Here is a 9,980-nt window from a genome sequence, read left to right on the forward strand (position 1 = left end):
GTTTTCCTGATTAACTGATACATGTGTTGTCATAATTATTTCAAGGGCCAGTTAACCAAATACTGTCAAATTTGGAACAACTGTTTATGGTTTCAGAGATAATTTATGTTTCTTTACGTTTAATAAAATGCACAAGGTTCTTACCTTATTGTTAACTGTACAAATAACCAGTGTGACACACACCTTAAATACAACACCAGGAACTGCACAAAACCTGGGGGAGGGCATAGACAAAAAGGCCTGGTACTTTGAAAGGTTTTTTGGAAATGTTCTCGGGGAAAAAAAAATCCAAAACCAACAAAGGAAGAAAAAAATAGTAGTTTGTTTCTTTTACTCCCTTCCCCTTGTTTCTGTACCAGTTTATCACAGTTCTTGGTTCCTTCTTAGACACATAGAGTCATTACCTTAACATGAAATTTCACCTTTTGAACAAGAAAAAAATATATTAAGGGTGTAATATTTACATTCTTCAATTCTGCCTTGAAAGCTTATTCTGGATGTGCGATTACGACATGCCGTTCCCATTGTATTTCACAAGGAAGCAAAACAAACTACGGCATTGTCCAAAACATCAAAATGAACGTAATTTCTAAAAAATCAGGCTAAGGACAAAGTTCATTGTTTTCAGAACTGAAAAGGAACCAGTTTATTTCCTATTCTGCAGTACCGGAAGGATACTCTTCTGGCTGAAGCATTAAGAGCGGGAATAGCAAGTCTGAAAACAAGGACGTTATTTTCTTGTGCCACACAAACATTGAGAATTTAAACACAAACTTTTCAGGGCTGGGGCAGGGCAGTTCTGTTCAGACTTTACAATATTGTTACACGAGATTTACTAAAGACAGAGATGGGAGAATGCAAAAGGAACAGTAACATGGAAAAATCATTCAAAAGGTATTGAGTTCCTCTGGAAACCTGACAATACGTGCTTGAAGTGATGAAACCTATTTTCCAAGCAATATTAAATGACTATAAAAAGTTCACTGAAGAATTATTTTCTAATAGTTTGACTGATTTTTGGTCTTCCTTAATTTCACGTGGCTCCAGGTAAGCCATCACCTCCTCCAACACGTCTTACTAGCAGGTGCCAGCTCGCGCTGCCCGAGGTGTTGAACCAACGCCAACGGTGCTGTTACACGCTCCCGTCAGCGGCGCTCCCTAGGCTGGGTCTGGCAGCGCAGGGGACAGCCGCATACTCCCAGCACCTTCAGAGCGTGGGTAGAGGAAGTTCACGTCTTTCTGCAGAAAACTGTGTGGGTTTCCTAGTCCAACTGGTCTAATCCGCCCCCTCCCCAGTGCAGGTAAGTGTGTGCACACAGTTACGCAACTGCACATCCAACCTCAAAACCCCACGTTTTATGCAGGTAAGTGAGAATTAAGAAGAATTATGTAGGGTGTCAGCCTAATCCTACAGAAAATGTAAAGAACTGCACATTTCAATGGAAATGCCTGTGAAGGGTACAATAGAGTTACGATGTTACGCTTCTGGCCCTGGGGCTACTTCTAAGAATTTCCTGCTGTGCTAGCACGTAGCGCAGAGACGTTCACTGACTGGTGTGGTGTTTGCAGGGAAGCAGAAAATTCTCCTATGTTGCTGGTTTGCATTCTCTTGCTACAACCATAAAACCAAGAAAGCTCGGAGTTAGTCTTAAAACTAAAGAGCCACTCCCTTTAAAAGTCTTCAACAAGCTTTACCCATCCAAATGATGCGAGAGATGATTTATGAACAGCATGGCAAGATGACTGTATTCAGACCCAGGATTTCAGGTCTCGAGTAGATTCAAACTTGACTTTCTTCTGTTCTTTGCTCAAACTGTGCTTCCTTTTACACGACTAGGAAGCTGTGGAAAGGGTTGAAAAACATGTCCTGCTCTGGGCAGGAATCTCACCCATGCTATGCAGCTGTATTCGATCCAAGTGTACACCATACTTGAATTTGGCTTCCCTGGAACACTAACACCATACGACTGCGTCTACCAGATCTTTCACCTAGTTACAAGTCAGCTTTAAACACCGGCTCTTTGTCTCAGGCTCCACGTCTTCAAGAAAAACGACCTCCTCCAACATCAGTCATGCCCAGGGCAGCGCCCATATACGTCCTCAGGCACGAGAAGTCAGTCAGAATGAGGTTGATTTTCCAGCTCCATCAACTGGAACACAGTGGATCAGCAAGCGCATGAACGTTACCACTGATGTCAGTCACCTACTGACATCGACAGGCAAGTCACCCATTAAGAAAACATGCACTCGTGCTACACGGCATTGCTGACCTCTAACACGCTTTTGCTCAGACTTTCTCTTTTACGGAACTTTCCCATAAAGCCCATTTTGCAGGTGTAGCTGGTCCAGCCGCAGCTACCTAAGCACTGCTAGGATAGTGCTTTCAAATATTCGTAAACAGAAGTGGGGAAGTCAGCAACTCTCAAAAGGACCCGCCCACTACCGGATGACCACGCTGTTTGGCCGGGTTGGTAACACCAATCTGAGAGCCCTCACTAATTCACCCATTTGGACAGCCAGCTAGCTTGGAAAATTCCTTTGTGGGAAGGGCATATACCATCTACTCCATGAAAACTGCTACAGACAACAGATACTTATTCTTTCTCTTATCAGACACCACTTACTTCAATTCCAAAGTAGCATCACTGCAATCTCAAATGTGATGTGCCAAGCCTTTGTGCAGGCAAAAATACTTGACAGTTAACTGTTAAAATTACATATAAAGGGGCAGAGTTTAACCAGAAAATAGTGTCCCAGATCCAGGTATTGACAAGCTAAATTAAATCTGTCCAGCAAAGACCAGTAGTAGGAATGTAGGGGAGCTCATCTCTCACTTTCCCACTGGTTTCAACTAATTCCTGAAGCAGTGTTAACTCCAGATCCAGACAACGGGACACCCTGCTACACAACTTACGAATGTGTTATAATTATGATTTATCAGTTCAATAATGATCGGATATTTGGCTTAAGCTTTGCAGAAAGAGTAAAAACTGACCCATGACAGTCTTACAACAGAACATGGGGTGGGCTGTAGCAGAAGGATGAGAAGAGCTGTGAGAATGGACCTGCACCCAAACCATATGCGCTCGGGGATGCAGCTCTGGTGTTTTTTAGCAAATACCTGTAAGAGACAGTCACTGTCTCTCGTAACACTACCTGCCCACCCACCATCCCTACCCCAGGCATAGTAAAGCCAGTAAGGGATGATCCTGAAGTTGTCCCATGCCTATCTGGACAAGTCATAAAAGCTGTGGGAGGACTAAAAACCGAGCAGTGTAGAAGACACAGAACACGCAGCTATCCACTTACTAAATAAACATCAGTAACTTACACGTATTACACAGTAAAGGAAGGACAGGCTGTGCATGACTAATAGAGAAGCACTGCAGGGAGAATAGGGAAGAAGAGATGACTCACAGAAAGATGGTGTAAGAGGGTAATCACTGAAGATTTTGACTTGACCAGAGCAAGGAGGTTAAACAGAAACAAAGTTGGGTGAAAACCAGATGTTCGCTTTTGCAGACAGTCCCAAAATTAAAGTTAAAAATGTTTGATGACTGGTTATTTTTTGTTTAATAGATATTGAGCAGTTGAACGTGTTATTAAAGAAAAGAAAGTTTCTAAATAGAAAGTAATTGTGATTAAAACACCTAACTATTTTAAAAGTTGGAAGGCTGCAAACCCCTTGCAAACATACCAGGAAAAAACTAATATTTATGTCTCAACAAAAGACGAAAGGCCCTAAAATACTTTTACCTCCCGCAACAGCAAGAAGCAACAGGCAGAGACGTTTCTAAGGAGCAATGGTAACAGCTGTGTGAGCTGTGTAGCTACATCTACTCCAAGAGGGTATTTGAGGTCCAGGTCTGCATGCAGAGCAGACGGGCATGCAGCAGTCAGTCCTGACCTTCGTGCTGTCACTGTACTGAGCCCTACACCTGAGCAGAAACGAGCTACAGACAGACCTGTGTCTTTACACGGGAGACGAAGCCAAAATGGGTATAAAGGAAGGGAATAGGGAGGAGGTTTGTGAAAAGCTCAGAAGCAAACAGGGACCTACACAAGCAGCTGAAAGAACAGCCAGACAGATGTGGAAGACAGGAGTCATGGAAACTAAACCACAGGTTTACAGTAAGGAAAATGTGATGAAATTGTCTTCAAAGACAAGAATGAATGGTGTGAGAAGCTTTGCACTTCTGGCACAGAACTGCCCTGTTTCAGTGAGAGACTCTCTACGGAACAGTATGCAGGTTGGTCTAAGTCTTCTGTAGTTACATCTAATACAGACTTTGCCTATCTTATATACAGCAAGAACAGTTAGTAACACATGCAGAGGTAAATCTAGTAAGGATGGATGAGATAAGAGGACACAAAACCCTCTGAGGCATTAGCCAAAGTTGTTGTACTGTACTATTCACTCTACTGCCTGGGGGGAGGAGTGGTGGGGTTTGGTGGGTTTTTTTTATGACAGAGAATCACTTCCAGACAGAGCAGTGTGTGATCTGGGGAAGGGAGAATTCAAAAGACATGAGGGGCTACAAAACAAAGTTCCCTACGGGGTGGTACTTACTCAAACAGAGTGTTTAATAGATTGTTCTCCCCAGAGTAAACCCAGTCAGCGTGTGCCTGACAGTTTACCTCTCACTTACACACTTTTAAAATCAGGCAGGTACCTGCACAACATCTAAAATCACAGAACATCATCTCCAAAACAAAGGCCCAGAACTGGCAAAGATTTAGATCTGTTAATGCACTCTTAAGTCAGTAATACTGTTCCTCGTACTTCGAGTGTATGTGCACAGGAAGGGCTACGTTAACACCACGGAGCAAACCCACTGAAAGACGGCACAACTATGAGCCCCCTTCACATCACTGCAACTCTACGGAACTGTCTTGGAATGCTTCTGAAGAGATCCCACGCACAGGTCCGCCAAACTCCTGCTCTGGCTGAGGGGGAAGGGAGGGAGTTCTTTCCTGGTGTCAAGTCAGTGTATGATTTTAAGGTTAAACACTTTAACACCATGTGAAGAGATTCCAAAATTTCCATGTGTTTCCTTCAGTCAATTAAACAATCATTAAGTCTTCACTAGCTTATCTAATACTTAGCAACAAAACCAAAAAGCATAATCCCTCCTTACAGTAAGAGCATCTGGTCACCTGACTCTCCAAGTCAGCAAAAGTCTTCTGACCTCACTGGTGCTACAGATTTTTCACCACCTGCAAAACTGAGTAGCAGAGGCTGGTGCTCCCACTCCTAAAGTTTCTTCTGGTGTCAGCGTACCAGGGAATCCACACATCTACGTGCAGGGGGATGGAGACGATGGTACAAAACGAAGAGGCTATCGGTGAACCAACGCACTTCGTTAGTTCGAAACACGTATGCCGACAGCAGCAAGTTATAAAGCAACGGCCTCTGTTTTCAAGCAGCGAGTGCTGTTCAGCTTCACATACGTTATGCCCTAACGGGGCAGAAATATTAAGAATAACCAAAATTAGCAGATCCTCAGTAAGGTGCTGGAGCGCTACGCCACGTCTGAATGCAAGAAAGGTGGCACAAACAGGCACGTGGGCCAGTACACGGCACGTTCTGCACAGGCCCCTCTGAAAGGTAAGAAGGGTAGAGCAGTGCAGCCAGGTCTTACCCGGTGTGAATGGCAGGTCAGCGAAAATCAAGCGCGTTATTAAATGGCCTAGAACAAACAGCTGTTATCAAAGTTAGCAAGTGATTTCTCTTGCAAATCTGTAATTTGTGTCCTGTGGGAAGGATGGCTCAGCAGTACTCTATAATCGCAAGAACTGGAATGCAAAGAGGCCAAAAATAAATTGGTAGTTGTCCTGCAGGAACAATGCTATCTACACTGACTGACAAGCTGTCACCACTGCTGCTTGTCTTGAAAAGAGCCAGACCTCGTACCGTGCACAGCTCTAGCACTAACCGTTCCACATCTAATGCAGTTGATTATGAATTTAAAATCAAGTTTGCGTTTTATCTTTTTATAGAAGGTACTAGGAAACAGCAAATAGTTGCTGAGATTTAACAAGTACATAGATGAAAGTGTCACTAAACCGTGGAGAAGGGGTTCATTAGACAGTTCTTTCAAATGACAGCAAGAGAAATAATGCATCAAGATCTTTCTTTTAATGTTCTCTATGTAATCATCTTATTACTTCTTCCAAAGTCAAAATCCTGTGGATATTAGCTATTTAAGCCCTTAAAACAGCACGTAAAAATGGGAAAATGTAATGTCCAACATTCCCGCACAATCCCTTGGAAATTTCCAAGAGAGGCAGAAACTCCAGTGCAGGCTGCTAGGCTGGCTGCCATGGAAACAGGCAGTGCTGGAAACAGGGCCGTTTCCCTGAAATGAAGAGAAAGCCTCCATTTCCCTCTGCCAGCTTAAACCAGCTTTTCTGCAGCCAAGGTCTCTAGGACCTAGGGCAAAAACACAGACAACAGACGCTCCCGTTGCGGCGAAGCGCTGCTGCAGGAGATGGACTATACCCTGGGCCTGAAGTAACTGATCACCAGTTACCGGCCATCAGGGCTAAAACATTAACACAAGGCAGCAGGGTGGCAGGAGAGAGTATTTTATCCGATGGTAGAAGGACTACACAAGTGACCCAAGCATCAGCTTGGCGTTAGAATTCTGGACCAACCTCACTGCGCAGGGTGACAGTTACAGAGCTGCAGAAATCGAGCAGCAAGTACTTTGTGCCTCTGAGTTGTCACCCTCACAGCCCCAAACACCATCGGCTCAGGCTTCGAGTTTTATATGGCATTTCCTAAACAGCGTAATTTACACTAAGTTAATTTTCCAGAGTTGCTTTCTCCTGAGTTGTGATTGTTAATTCCTCAATTCTCTGTGGTGTCTGACTCTATAATTAATTACCTGCTTTATTAAAACAAAACTGGTTCATCTTTTCAACCAATATTTAATTGTTCTGTCAATGAAACCGAAAATTCAGTGAAGTGAATGTTTTGTACAGCAAGTTAAAAGGAGCAGGTGATACGCAAGGCACACCTTTCAGGAAGGGTATGGAATACGGTCGCTAGTTTGCCGCTGGCATTACTCATTCCACGTGAGTTCAAACCCAGAATTTTGGTAACGTTGTGTTCTTTCATATGGTGGGTCAAAGAAGAAAGTAAAGAGAAGGAAAAGCCATGAAAACATTTAGCTGTCATTTGTTGAAGTGATTCTAAATGAGTTGTACACTGATTATTTAAAGATAAAAGGTATTTAGAACTGCGATACTCACCTGCCATGAGCCTGCTGGTGGGACGCTATGTTACATACTCCCGATTTTAAAAATAAAATCATTCCTCATTCAAGAAATCAGACGTCATCTAAACATGACTAAGTATGTTCTACTGTGGTCAGTCTTCAAAACTGACATGTATGCCACAGTATCATTTTAAAAAGAAGGTATGCGACTTATTTTTACTTGTTTTTTATAAAAATTCCCTTTAATATACTTTAAATGTTCTTTTTTCCATTACTGTATGTGTGATTTTTTTTGTGCTAAGACTACATCCAAAATAATTAAGAGGAGTGAAAAAGCCTTGACGCACCCACAATCTAAGCACTTATTCAGTCATACTCGCGTTTCAGCTCAGAAATGTTCTGAACAGATGCAAAGCACGTGCGTGGGGAGTACTGAGGACCACTGCAGACAGTCTCTTCAGAATCCTGGAGGGAAACCCTGCAGGACCTCCAAATCTTCTACATTACAGCACTGTGACTTAAAGCTTTTGTCTGTATGCCACTGTTTCCAGAAGCAACATCATCATGCTGCAAGTAGAGAACGAAAAGCTGGATGGGAACGGCAGCTCAACGTGAAGTTACCATTTACACAAGGCCACAAAGCACAACAGTATCATCAGCTGAGACGCTGAAATGACCAGGGTGCAGGGCAATCTGTGCTGTATCCTCTTGCTATGGAACATGTTGCTTAGGAACAAGCCAGAACACACGAGAGCCTCCAAACAAGTCACGGGAATGCCTGCTGGGATGAAAATATATATATATATATACACACACACAAACACGTGCATGTAAAAAGCAAAACCTATACTTCTGACATTTCTCTGTAAATCTCTGAAATGAGAAAAATCACTACTATCTTGGGTGGAAAGTCTGAACAAACCGAAACTCGAGTATCAAGTACCGTGTAAAATTGCATACCTTAAGTATATTAACAATAGTTGCATTTTTAAAACCTGCCAGTATTCCTCTGCTTACTACAGTCTCCTGACATTTTTTTTTTTAATAATCTGCATTTTCCTCAAACACTGCCATCAGCCAAGAAGCGTTCTGTCAAGGGGCTCGAGAAACTGGGGGTCAAATGCTACATCTCCTACAGACCTGCTCTGTGATAATGCAGAGCACGCTGCGCGGAATGACGACAGACCATTTCCGGCCAAGCCCTCCTGAGAAGGTGCTACCTCCATCTCCCATGCTTTTCCTAGGCACAGGAGAGCCAGCAGACAGCGCGCATCCCCACACCGATCCTGCAACTCGGGGGACGGCACATTAACTCAAAACGCTGAGGAAGGGGGAATGACACCAAGATGCCTGATGGCAAACTGGGAGGTAAGCGGTGGCACTGTGTCAGCTCTGCTCTGCAGACAGGAACATGGGCTTCCCGCAGGCGCTGGCTGGGTGGATGCGTCAGCCTGCTGACACTCACAGCACGGCTGCTGCGTAAAAGGCTGCGGTACGTCCGTGTTTCCCTGGGTGCTGTGTGAAAGCAGAGAAGAAACCTCGGGCGCAGCGACACTACAGGCCGCGGTTTCAGAGTGTGCTTTCATAACTGAGTACGAGCCAAGGCAGCACTACTGATGAGAAGACCGTGGTACCTTCCTCCAAGCCCAGCTGCTTCGGTTGCCTCAACACCAGCAAAGCCGCTGCCTGCCAGCTCAGTGCTCTGACACCACTGCAGCAGGCTTCAGTAGTACCTGTTCACCGCTCCCACTCGCTTCAGGGCTGCCTGATGCTAATGCCAGCACAAGAAGGAAGCAGGAGAGGGCAGGATGAGGCTACACCTGCCTTTGGCAGCGGCGGTCTTAATCCGAACCCATTAAAAAAAACTCTCAGAGATCTTGCAGGTGCCGTAGCAGGTTTCCTCAGAACTCTGGGTTAGCCACTGTATCCTCTAATTCCATCCAGTTTACATACAAAATCAAATTCATACCTTGTGGCCTTGGCTCATTGACACATTTAACCATGTGTTTATTGTAGTGGCATTACCATGTATTTACCACTCGCTGAAGTGCTACACTGAGGAAGAACTTTTTGCAGAGTAAGTGCTGATTTACTTGTAAAACATACAATTATCCCCCTGTCATTAGAGACTGGTTACGGTAGATACATGAAGTCAAGCACTTTAACACAGCCTCACAGGGTCAGTACACTCAGTTTATAGTGCTCCGTTTATTAACAAAGAGTAATACTTTTCCCCAGTATTTTTCTGTGTCTCAAGAAACGTATCTGATGGACTGCCACTGACACGGGCTCATAAAAACATCTCTAAACACCATATAACTAAACTGAAAAGCTTTAAAAAAACCCAAACAAATAACTAAACAGAAAAAACCACACACACCAACCCGGCCAACAAACGGGCAGCAGATCCTTTCATGCCACCGCAGGAGAGCAGCAGAGGTCAAGAGTATCGCCAGCCCCCAACATGCCAGCCAGAGCAGGAAATCTGTTAGGGAGAAAATCCTCATGCAATATCGATTTGATTGAAAGGGAGGAAGGGAAGAAATCCTTCCTGCCTCGTCTGGTAATCTACTCACCAGGCAGCATGAGGACATTTCCAGCAAGCACCTGAGAAATCCCTGTGCTTCACGCATTCCACCCTGTATCCTGTTTCTAGCCCCTGCCAGTCTCCAGTTCCTCACAGAGCAGTACAGTTCAAAAGCAACACAAACCCAGGAAAGAAATTATGTTTCAAGGTGGAAAGAAAGTTTCCTTCCT

The sequence above is a fragment of the Eurypyga helias genome, unplaced genomic scaffold (assembly GCF_000690775.1).
Source record: "Eurypyga helias isolate BGI_N326 unplaced genomic scaffold, ASM69077v1 scaffold13956, whole genome shotgun sequence".
Classification (NCBI taxonomy): domain Eukaryota; kingdom Metazoa; phylum Chordata; class Aves; order Eurypygiformes; family Eurypygidae; genus Eurypyga; species Eurypyga helias.